At 36.5% G+C, this 10,625-nt stretch overlaps 2 non-coding genes across 2 annotated transcripts; both read right to left on the bottom strand.

Moving 5' to 3' along the window:
• Positions 1–6,729: 6,729 nt before the first annotated feature.
• Trnai-uau (transfer RNA isoleucine (anticodon UAU)) lies at positions 6,730–6,841 on the bottom strand. The gene is made up of 2 exons: positions 6,804–6,841; positions 6,730–6,765 (listed from the first exon to the last, which is right to left on the bottom strand). It is a non-coding gene; the product is annotated as a tRNA-Ile (tRNA).
• Positions 6,842–7,890: 1,049 nt separating this feature from the next.
• Trnai-uau (transfer RNA isoleucine (anticodon UAU)) lies at positions 7,891–8,002 on the bottom strand. The gene is made up of 2 exons: positions 7,965–8,002; positions 7,891–7,926 (listed from the first exon to the last, which is right to left on the bottom strand). It is a non-coding gene; the product is annotated as a tRNA-Ile (tRNA).
• Positions 8,003–10,625: the final 2,623 nt, after the last annotated feature.

Genomic DNA, 10,625 nt, shown 5'->3' with positions numbered 1-10,625 from the left:
TAGTCTGGAGTTCAGCGTTCCGTTTAATTTCTAATTTTATATAGGAAAGTCAGTTATACATCTAATGATGTATAACCAACTTTCCTATAGTATCATCCTTTCATAGTCGGCTTAGACACACACACACACACACATACCACGCCCGCGCTCGTAAACAATAAAAATTGAGTAATTTTTTTTCTCTCTCTCTCTCTCTCCCTCTGCTCCCCGCTTTCTGGAATACATTCGCCACGAGTAGAAACAGAAACAAACAAAAGAATTTGTTTATCAATTTTATATTCTTCGATTACTAATAATGACCATGGAGGCGCAATGGCCCAGTGGTTAGGGCAGCGGACTCGCGGTCATAGGATCGCGGTTTCGATTCCCAGACTGTGCGTTGTGAGTGTTTATTGAGCGAAAACACCGAAAGCTCCACGAGGCAGGGGATGGTGGCGAACCCTACTGTACTCTATCACCACAACTTTCTCTCACTCTTACTTCCTGTTTCTGTTGTGCCTGTAATTGAAAGGGTCAGCCTTGTCACACTGTGTCACGCTGTGTCTGTGGAGTACTCAGCTACTTGCACGTTAATTTCACGAGTAGGCTGTTCCGTTGATCGAATCAACTGGAACCCTCGTCGTCGTAAGCGACGGAGTGCCAACAACAATAATGACCATAAAAAAGTAGCAGCATTCATAGAAAAAATATATACAAACCACACATCCTTGCAAACAACCTTCTTTAGAGGAGTTCAAATATTTATTCTTTTCCACCCCCAAAAGGCATTAATGACGTCAGTGAAACAGTTTCAATTAAGAAAGAAGAACGGGGTTGACGAAGAGAAGGTGATTAGCAGTGAAGAATATAAACGTAAAAACAATGCGTTTATGTGTCATGGAAACCGTTGTACAGAGAAATATAGAGAATAATAAAATTAAAAAAAAGAAACTAGTAGCGGACGAACTCATAACAAAACTTGCCATGACAAGCGTCAACAGCAATAAATGTAGGACTGTTACACTTTATGTAAAACTTTATTTATTTTTGTTATAGCTTATTAAAAACCACAGACATTACAGAAAATAATATATCGGAAAACACAGAGAGAGAAACAAATACCGTAATTAAAGGAACGGAAGTTAAAATAGTCAAATACAGGTTGTCGCCAACTTACGAACACAGTTAGTTCCAACTGACTGGTCGTAAGTCGATTTGGTTGTAAGTCGGCCTATAGGCCTACATAGCTTTGTTTTATATTGTTATATTCTTAAGTACATTCTCAGGTAAAAGTCACACAGCATTCTGTATTATACTATTATTCTGGCGTTAATCAAAAATTTCGGAGTGTCAAGCAGTTGTCTTATAAACAAATACGAGGTTGCCTCGATGTCTCCGTGACAGGATAGTCATCCAACACAGTGGCGATCGATAACCAAACCCAGGGGAAGCGTTTATTAGCTGACTTCATCCGTAGACGGGTTAATTTCGAAGAAATTAAACCCATTAGATTTCAACCGGACTATTTGTTATTGCTACCGGGAGCTGGCGCGCCAATCCTCGTGAAGTCGATCGGTCGTAAGTTAGATAGTTCGTAAGCCAGATAGGTCGTAAGTCAGATTGGTCGTAAGTCAGATAGGTCGTAAGTCAGATGGGTCGTAAGTCAGATAGTTCGTAAGTCGACGACGACCTGTTATTGTTTCTAACATTGGCACACGGCTTGAGGTTTTAGGGAAAGGGATAGTCAATATCATCGACCCTGGTACTTGATTGGTACATTATTTTATAGATACTGAAAGGATAAAAGACAAAAATTAACTTCAGAGAGATTTGAACTCAGAACGTAAAGAATCGAAAGAAATAGTGCATGATGTTTTTCCAATGCTCTAATGATTCTGTAAATACACGAGTGATAACTGTAAGATCGAGAACTTCTATATAATTGCTCGCGTTGCTAGAAAAAGCAGTCAAGTCTTTAAATTTTACTTTACAGTCTTAAATATACAACGCTTTGGGTAAGTACTAATTATACTGTGCCTGAACAAGGGGATATGATAGCTGCAGCTGGAAAATCTTTGATTTTTGGTTTGCTCGATCCGGTATGAACTGGGCTAAACAACAACGAAACAGGTAAAAACATAAAATTGTAAAACTCATAATTTAAGGAAAAAATATATAATGAATTTTACAGACAAACATCAGACGGAAATGTCGAACGCTACATAAGAAGAATTAATCGTAGTTAGAATAATTTTCTTTTTTCAGTCAAATTATGAGAATGACAATTTGAAATTCAAACCAGATAAGAACTAAAGATTAAGTCAAAGATTTGGTCTTTCATTTGAACTATTCATTTGATGTATTGTCTCGTACCGATTTTCATGTGTATCTGTCCAGATTCCGCTCTTTTTCCAACTAAACAATGCATGCGTGCGCGCGTGCATATGAATGAATGAATGAATGAATGGATGGATGGATGGATGGATAGATGGGGGGCGGGATGGATGGATGGATGGATGGATGGATGGATTATCAGAATGTTAGACATTAGTTTTCATTTGTCCGAGCAACTGAAATATTGAAGTACCGTTGAATTAACATAAAGTTGTGAAGTACTTGTGTCTTGGGCGGGTCATTACGCCAATAATGATAAGCACACACACACTGGTTCAATATCACTTTTTATTATTAGTCAATCAGTCAAATGTCAACCCAACTAACTAATTAATCGATCGTTTGTTCAGCGTGCTTGTTTACTGTAATAAGATCGCGTAAAGCGATGAAAGGATTTTGACAAACAAACAAACGCTCGATTGATAAAACCAACACATTAAACAAGCGAACGATTATTTAGTTGCTTAGATATTTAACAGATTGATTAACAATAAAGAAGTTATATTGAACCAGTGCGTGTGTTTATCATTATTGACGTAATGACCCTCCAAGACCGAACGTAATGACTCTCCAAGACGTAATGACCCAACAAGATTTATTTCAACACACGAATTCACGTTCAGAATCTTGCAAACCAAATGCAAAAACGAAGCATTTAAGAACCCCCAAAAGACATGCATTCATAACGTTATTCGTAGGCCGGATCATAGTGAAACAGTGTTAGATGGCTGATCCTTTGGAATGGGAAGATTTTCTCAGCTTTAATGACCCTCCTGGTATATTTTCTACACTGTGGAAACTACACTCTGCCCCCTGTTCTCTGCCGAGAAATTGGCTCTACAGTTTTCACGGTCACTAATGCATTGAACTTTGTTCACCAAATCCCCGTTCTTCTCAAAGTACTATGCACCAGCCTTTGTGATGAAGATGTCCTCATGGCCTCATGTTGCAAGCCTGTGTCTGTTGCATCAAGTGAGAGAATGTTCAGCACACTTTGCTGTTTGAAGATCTGACTCCATATCACAATGATGCAATATCGTTTGATACATGGTACCTTAATGCATGTACATAAAAACTTGTACAATGAAAACACTTTGGACCTCCTCTTGGAAAACTTCATCGCCAAAATGAGCGAGTATAGAAACATTTTTGGAATGATTTGAAGCATTACTTTTCCATATACAATAATAATAAATATTATCATACCTGTGTATGTTTTGATATTTAGATTGGAAAAAATCGGCCTCGTTTGCAAAAAAAAAAAAAAAAAAAAAAAAAAAAAAAAGGACCTTGGTTTGCACCCACTAAGCAAATTTCGTTCCCGATCCACTGTACATACATACATACAAACATACATACAACTGCTAAATGGAAATAAAATACAGAAACCTCTATCTGATTGCTCAACTTCGTAGAAATAGCGACGAAAATTTTCTTCAAATTATGTCCCATCATCTTAAAAGAAAAGTGAAGAATATCATCTGTAAGCTGTGGTCTACATAGATCTAGATAAATTGCTTTTGTCACAGCTGAAATACTTTTTGATCATAGACTGCTTGATAAGAGCAAAATAACAAAACCACAGTTAGATTTATAAATTTTCAAGTACACGCACGCACGCACACACGCACACACACACACACAAACACACATACTCATACCGCATGCACATAACAAGGTAAGTAACTCCAACAAATATGCACAGTTAGAGTTATCGAACTTGTCTACGTTACGTCCATACTATCTTAATTCATTGAATTAAATTTGCATAAAAAATACTTGTGAGTTTGATACGTTTAATATTTGAATACCTCAAATAGGATCAAAACTGGGTTAGGATTTTCATTGGAAAATAGAATATTACTTTAATAAGTGAAGAAAGTATAGCATGTACATCTGTGTGCATATTTTCTTTATTATGCATGTACATTGCTTCCAATTGCAAGTCCACCAATTTTGGGGGTTTTTTTTTTTTGTTTATCTTATAGAAAAGAAAGAGAAGAAGAGTATGGAAACATAGCCTAGCTAAAACAAAAGACCTCAATATATTTCGGTTCGAGGCGCCCGTTCTGCTGCCTCTCGCTGAAAGACACACACACACACACACACACATGCATATTTGTATATACATTTATATATATCTAAAGATGCATGATGCACACACACACACAAACATAAATGCATGTATATCTTTTATCTTTTATTTGGTTCACTCTGAGACTGTGGCCATGCTGGGGCACCGCCTTGAAAAAATTTAGCAGAACGAATCGACCCCACCATGTTTTGCCGAACCACTACTAAGTTACGCGTATGTAAACACACCACCATAAGTGGTGGGCACAAATGCAGTCACAAGGACTTCCACATAATGATGCAGTTTAATACTGAAAAATTCTAATCCCTGCGCTACCAGCACACGAAGCTAAATGAAATACAAACAGGATACACTGGCCCAGGAGGGATTGTGATCCCTAAATCAAAATCCGTGCCCTGTTTGAGCATTGACATGAGTAATGATGCCTCTTTCCAGATCCATATTACTGAGTTGGCATTAAAATGCAGGTGGCTGGCCGGTCGGATCCTTAGAACTTTCAGAACGAGAGAACAAGAATTCATGATGGTCCTCTGCAGGACATTTGTCCTCAGCCGTTAAGACTACTACTTCGAACTATGGTCTTCAAACAGTGTAAAATTGATGGCAGAACCCGAAGCAATCCTGCAAAGCATCACAAAGAAGGTCGTCTCAAAGCAGCATGTCAGCTATTGAGAGAGGCTGAAAACGTTAAGACTCTACTCCCTCGAACAAAGGCGGGAAAGATATGAAAGATACGTCTGGAAAATCCTGGGAGGATTTGTACAAAATTTTGGCATTGAAAGTTATACAGACAGTAGAACGAGACGCCACTGCAGAGTGCCAATGATCCCAACATTGTTATCAGGATATAAGAACTCATAGTGCAACAGCTTGGGTTTCAAGTGCCCACAGATCTCCAATCTCCACTCAAAATGACTGACAGATCTACACCTCTTGTTTAGAGTTCCGGAAGAACCTACTTGCAGTAGGAAACGCAAATGAGGGCAGCGGCATCAAATTCCTTCATTTACCAAATGCCACATCAGAAGAGGTTTCACGGTCGCCGCTTTCGAGCTGAAACTAGGCAAGGATATATATATCAAGAGGGTGGATGCTGGAAGACTCTATGTCTGGCAACAGGATTTCGCACCATGCCACACAAGCAAGAGAACCCAGTCATGGCTGTCAGACAATTTCTGCGACATCATCCCTAACATCTGGCCACCTAACTCTCCAGACTGCAACCCCCTTGATTATTATGTGTGGGGCGCAGTTGAGCGAGAGACCAGCAAAACTCCTTATAACACCAAAGATGAACTGAAGACAAGTATTATGACAGCATCACCAACTTAGACAAGGAGGTCGTCCAGAAAAGTTGCAGAAGACTCCGAAGTCGTCTGGAGGCCGTGGTTGAAGCCAATGGCGATTTTATTGAAGAAATTTACTCTTTAGTATTTCAAGATATCTTTATGTAATTTTAGTAGATATATCTGTTAAAATGAGATGTCAGTGTTATTTTCCTTTCTGCGTAATTTAGACGACAGTTTATTCTGTGTGTGTGTGTGTGTGTGTGTGTGTGTGTGTGTGTGTGTGTGTGTGTGTATACGATGAGCTTCTTTCAGTTTCCATCTACCAAATCCACTCAAAAAGTTTTGGTCGGGCCGTGGGTATAGTAGAAGACACTTGCCTAAAGAGCCACGCAGTGGGACTGAACCCAGAACCTAGTGGTTGGGTAGCAAATTTATTACTACACAGCCACACTAATTTTGACGAATTGTTTTTTCATTTCTCTAGGTATAACTGAAACAAAAAATCGTAAAGAAGTAACGAAACTATATTGCTTAGAAAATGCATCTACGTATTGCTCTACCAGTCTGAAACATATTCTATCGGGACTATTTTTACGCACAGTCAATTTTCTATTATAATATCTCAAAGTGTAACGGAACACTGGCCTTTTTTCAATGAACATAACCGCGTTTAACTTGGCCAAGACTTGAATTGGTTAGAAGGCGTAGAGTTTGTCGAAAAAAGTAGATGTTGACCATAAGAATATTATTCACCTAATATTGTGGGTGAATGGTTTATGAAATTAAAAAGAAAGCATGCTGATCTAATATTCCTACTTTCAATTCCCAAATACCTACATCTCCCCTTTTTGTATACAACAAAACTTCTGATCAAGAAACAACAAAACTAATAAAAATGCCAACGACGAAGTCTGATTAATAATTAAATATAAAGACTTTTTAACTAAATAAATTTAGAAGTAAAAAAAAATCTGCCCTGGGTGAGGCTCGAACTCACAACCTCCGCATATCTCCTGTTTTGTGAATAACACAAAGATGGTACTGTCTATAAGTACGGCGCGCTAACCGATTGTGCCACCGGGGCAGACAATGTACAACTCATATTTTAAGATAGTCAAAGACACATAATTTATATTGATAGCGATTAACTTCTAATTTAAGCACTTTTTACTCCGTAAGAGTTTTTCTTTCAGTTGTATCAGTTTTTACGCTGGCTTTATTGCTATTTTTCTCATATCTATATATTTTTAAAAAGCTACATTATACTACTTTTTTTTTCTAAAATAACGTGAGACGAATTTAGGCTTTAATCTCTTTTCGATTTAATTACTTTTCTTCCCGTAAGTTTTTTGTTACTGCACCATTTTTGACACGGTTTGCGTATATAGATTCCTATCATTGCGTTATTTCAATTAAGCTTATGCTAAATGCCTTCTAATACTGACGAAGATGTTGTGGTTTAAAGACGAATTTGAACTTTATACTCATTCAAATTTGTCCGTTTTTGGCTCCATAATTTTTCTTCTTTTTTTCTTTTCCAACAGCACCAATTTTGACGCAGCTTACAGAATTAAGAATATCCTTTATTAAAGTGTGATTAAAGCAAAAGCTAAAAAGATCTAAGGAAACTGCGTGACTTAGAAGTTGCCTCTTTGCATTACTCTCCAGTTTTGAACGCACTTTTTAAAAGTGTAACTAAAACAAAAATAATAAAGATATAAAGAAGTTATATTGGTTAGAAGCTGCATCTGTGCATTTCTCTCCCATTTTCAAACATATTTTATCGGAACACATTTTAACCCAAACAATTATCTACAGTATTCACATCTAATTTGGAGAAGTATTGAATTAGCTTGAAGTCATAGAAATGGTCGCTAAAAAAGTAAATGCTAAGTATATGAATATTATTCACCAATTTCTGTGGGTGAATGGTTTATAAACTTAAAAAGAAAGCATGCTGATACAAGTGAGATTTATATTAGTGATCCTAGACTATCTACATCTCCACTTTTTGTATACAATGCAACTTCTAATCAAGGGGAAAAAAACTAATGAAAATATTATTTACAATATGAATACAACTTCCAAATCTGATTAGTAATTAAATTCAAATCTTTGATGAAAAAAAAAATCTGCCCTGGGTGAGGCTCGAACTCACAACCTCCGCATATCTCCTGTTTTGTGAATAACACAAAGAAGGTACTGTCTATAAGTACGGCGCGCTAACCGATTGTGCCACCGGGGCAGCTGGTTTTATAATGTCATTTTACGTCTAATATATGAGTCATAATCTATATTGACAATGATCATTTTCAAGTTTGAGTGCTTTCTGCTTGTTAACACAGCTATGACAGCTTAGAGACGAATTTAAGCCTGAAAACCTTTTCGATTTGAGCAGTCTTTTTTCTATATAACCTTTTCCTACTGCCCCAAATAACAACACACAAAGACTAGCTGGTGATACTTAACCTAGGCAAAGTCAGCCATTGCAAGACAGAAATAGTATCATCGACTCACAAAGGTTATGGTCAAACAAAGGATGTAACAGACACGTGTACACGATAATGGTAGAGAAATTCAAAGGACGTAGTTCACACAGTTGCCAGGCTACAACATTCAACATAGAACTGTGAACCACAGCGTCGAATTTGTCGACTTATGAAACAATATCCTTCTGTAACAAATGCGAAGTTCATGTAATTGCTTTAAAAGAACAAATAAACGACGTCTTGGCGCTCGTCGTTCTATGATTGCCTTTTACTTGTGTGAATTTGTGTAGCGGCGCAGACACGAAACTTGACGCCCTTTACGAAATGCCGTAATGCATCACTAAATATCGTTTTGAAATTCATTTTGTTTCATTTACACAATTTTTTGCTTTGTTTTACTTCCTTTCATTGAATATTTTACGTCCTTAAAGATTGTGTTAAGATTTTATTATCAATTTCGCATGAATTAATGTAACACGTCTCCAAAGTAAGAAAGACAAAAAATACCGGCTTCTAAATGTTGCGAGGGCATATGCGCAACGTCGAGAAGAGATGGATCTGAATAGCTAAATTTGTTAAAGATTTCACTCTTCGAAGATTCATAATTACTGTATTATTAATTTCTCCGATACTGATTGAGAATCTCGTTTTAGGTTGAAAAAGTACCTCTCAATAAAATCTAAAGAGGTACTTCAAACCAATGAGTTCCCATCAGTGGCGTGCCGTGTCTTCTGAGGTTGGTCATGCAAAAAATACTTATTGATTGAGCCGAATCATTTTGAAATTATTTAACTAAGAGAACACATTTAGTTACGCAATATGGCCATGGAAAACACTCGGCGAGAAATGGAAGAAAATTTGAAGAAAGAAGAAGAAAAAAAGACATAATAATAATAATAATAATAATAATAATAATAATAATAATAATAATAATAATAACAATAACAATAATAATAATAACCTATCTCCAAATTGCTCAATGATGCACAGTATGGTTATAAAATATTTGATAAAAATATAGATCATCTCATTTACATGGATGATTTAAAGCTTTTTGCAAAGAATGACCAACAACTCAAAGGCCTACTAGCGATTGTTAAACAATTCAGTGATGACATCAGGATGCAATTTGGCCTTGATAAATGTGCATAAGCTACCTTTATCAAAGGAAAAATGACAAAAACATCTAATGTGAACCTTGACCAGCAAAATGTCATAAAACAGTTAGAACCAGCGGAGAGCTACAATAATTGAAGGAGACAATATTAAGCATTCATTTTTCTTTTCTTTTTCTGTCGTCTTCCTTTTTCTTTCTTTCTTTCTGCTTATTAAAAAACTGACAAAAGCTGATGATGTCATTCTATCAACGTATGGACGCTGATTACTCACGTTCATAGTCTACGTTTGGTTTCTGAAATTTTGAATTTTCAATCACCTTTTGGTTTGAACTTGAGAAAGACAGACGTTCTGTCGAAATGTTGTTCAAAAAATAAAACATCTAAAATCGCACTCTTCGTCTTGACTATTTACCTTCGTGAAGAGTTACGTCAATCCTTTTTTTTTAAATATAATAATTATAATAATAATAATAATAATAATAATAATAATAATAATAATAATAATAATGGAAGAACACGGAAATGGTACGAACATGAACCAGAACGCGTCACTGAGAATATTGAATATGAGATCTTGTGGAATTTTATAATCCAATGTGATTCTCTAATAAATGCCCGAAGACCAGACTTTATTGTAGTAAATGGAAGGAAAAAAGAAACTAAGATCATAGATATTGCTATACCTGGAGACGTACACGTAGGTGACAAAGAGTTGGAAAAGGTAGGAAAATACAAGTTACGAAAAGACGAAATTGCAAGAATGTAGACAATGAAAAGAGCATCTGTCATCTCAGTTGTTGTAGGAGCACTCGGAGCACCAACGACCAAGCTCCAGAAATATGTCGGAGAATTTGGAATTGACATAAAGATAGAGCATGCTAAAAAAAAAAATACTCTGTTAGGAACAGTGAGGATTTTGATATTGGTACTTCGTTGTTGAATATTTTCCACGATACTTAACATCTTGGAACCAAGTCTTGTAATTAGTGGGAAAAGACCCTTGTAATTAGTGGAAGAGACTCTGTGCGACCTTTGACAACAGGTTGCTGTCCGCTCTCACAGAATTAACCGGAGCAAGTAACATCGAGAGGTCTGAGAAGTAAAATAAAATAAAATAGAAGAAGAAGAAGAAGAAGAAGAAGAAGAAGAAGAAGAAGAAGAAGAAGAAGAAGAAGAAGAAGAAGAAGAAGGAGGAGGAGGAGGAGGAGGAGGAGAAGGAGAAGAAGAAGAAGAAGAAGAAGAAGAAGAAGAAGAAGAAGAA

This window comes from Octopus bimaculoides, chromosome 4 (genome assembly GCF_001194135.2).
Source record: "Octopus bimaculoides isolate UCB-OBI-ISO-001 chromosome 4, ASM119413v2, whole genome shotgun sequence".
Lineage (NCBI taxonomy): Eukaryota > Metazoa > Mollusca > Cephalopoda > Octopoda > Octopodidae > Octopus > Octopus bimaculoides.
This window is presented reverse-complemented; position numbering and strand designations above follow the sequence as displayed.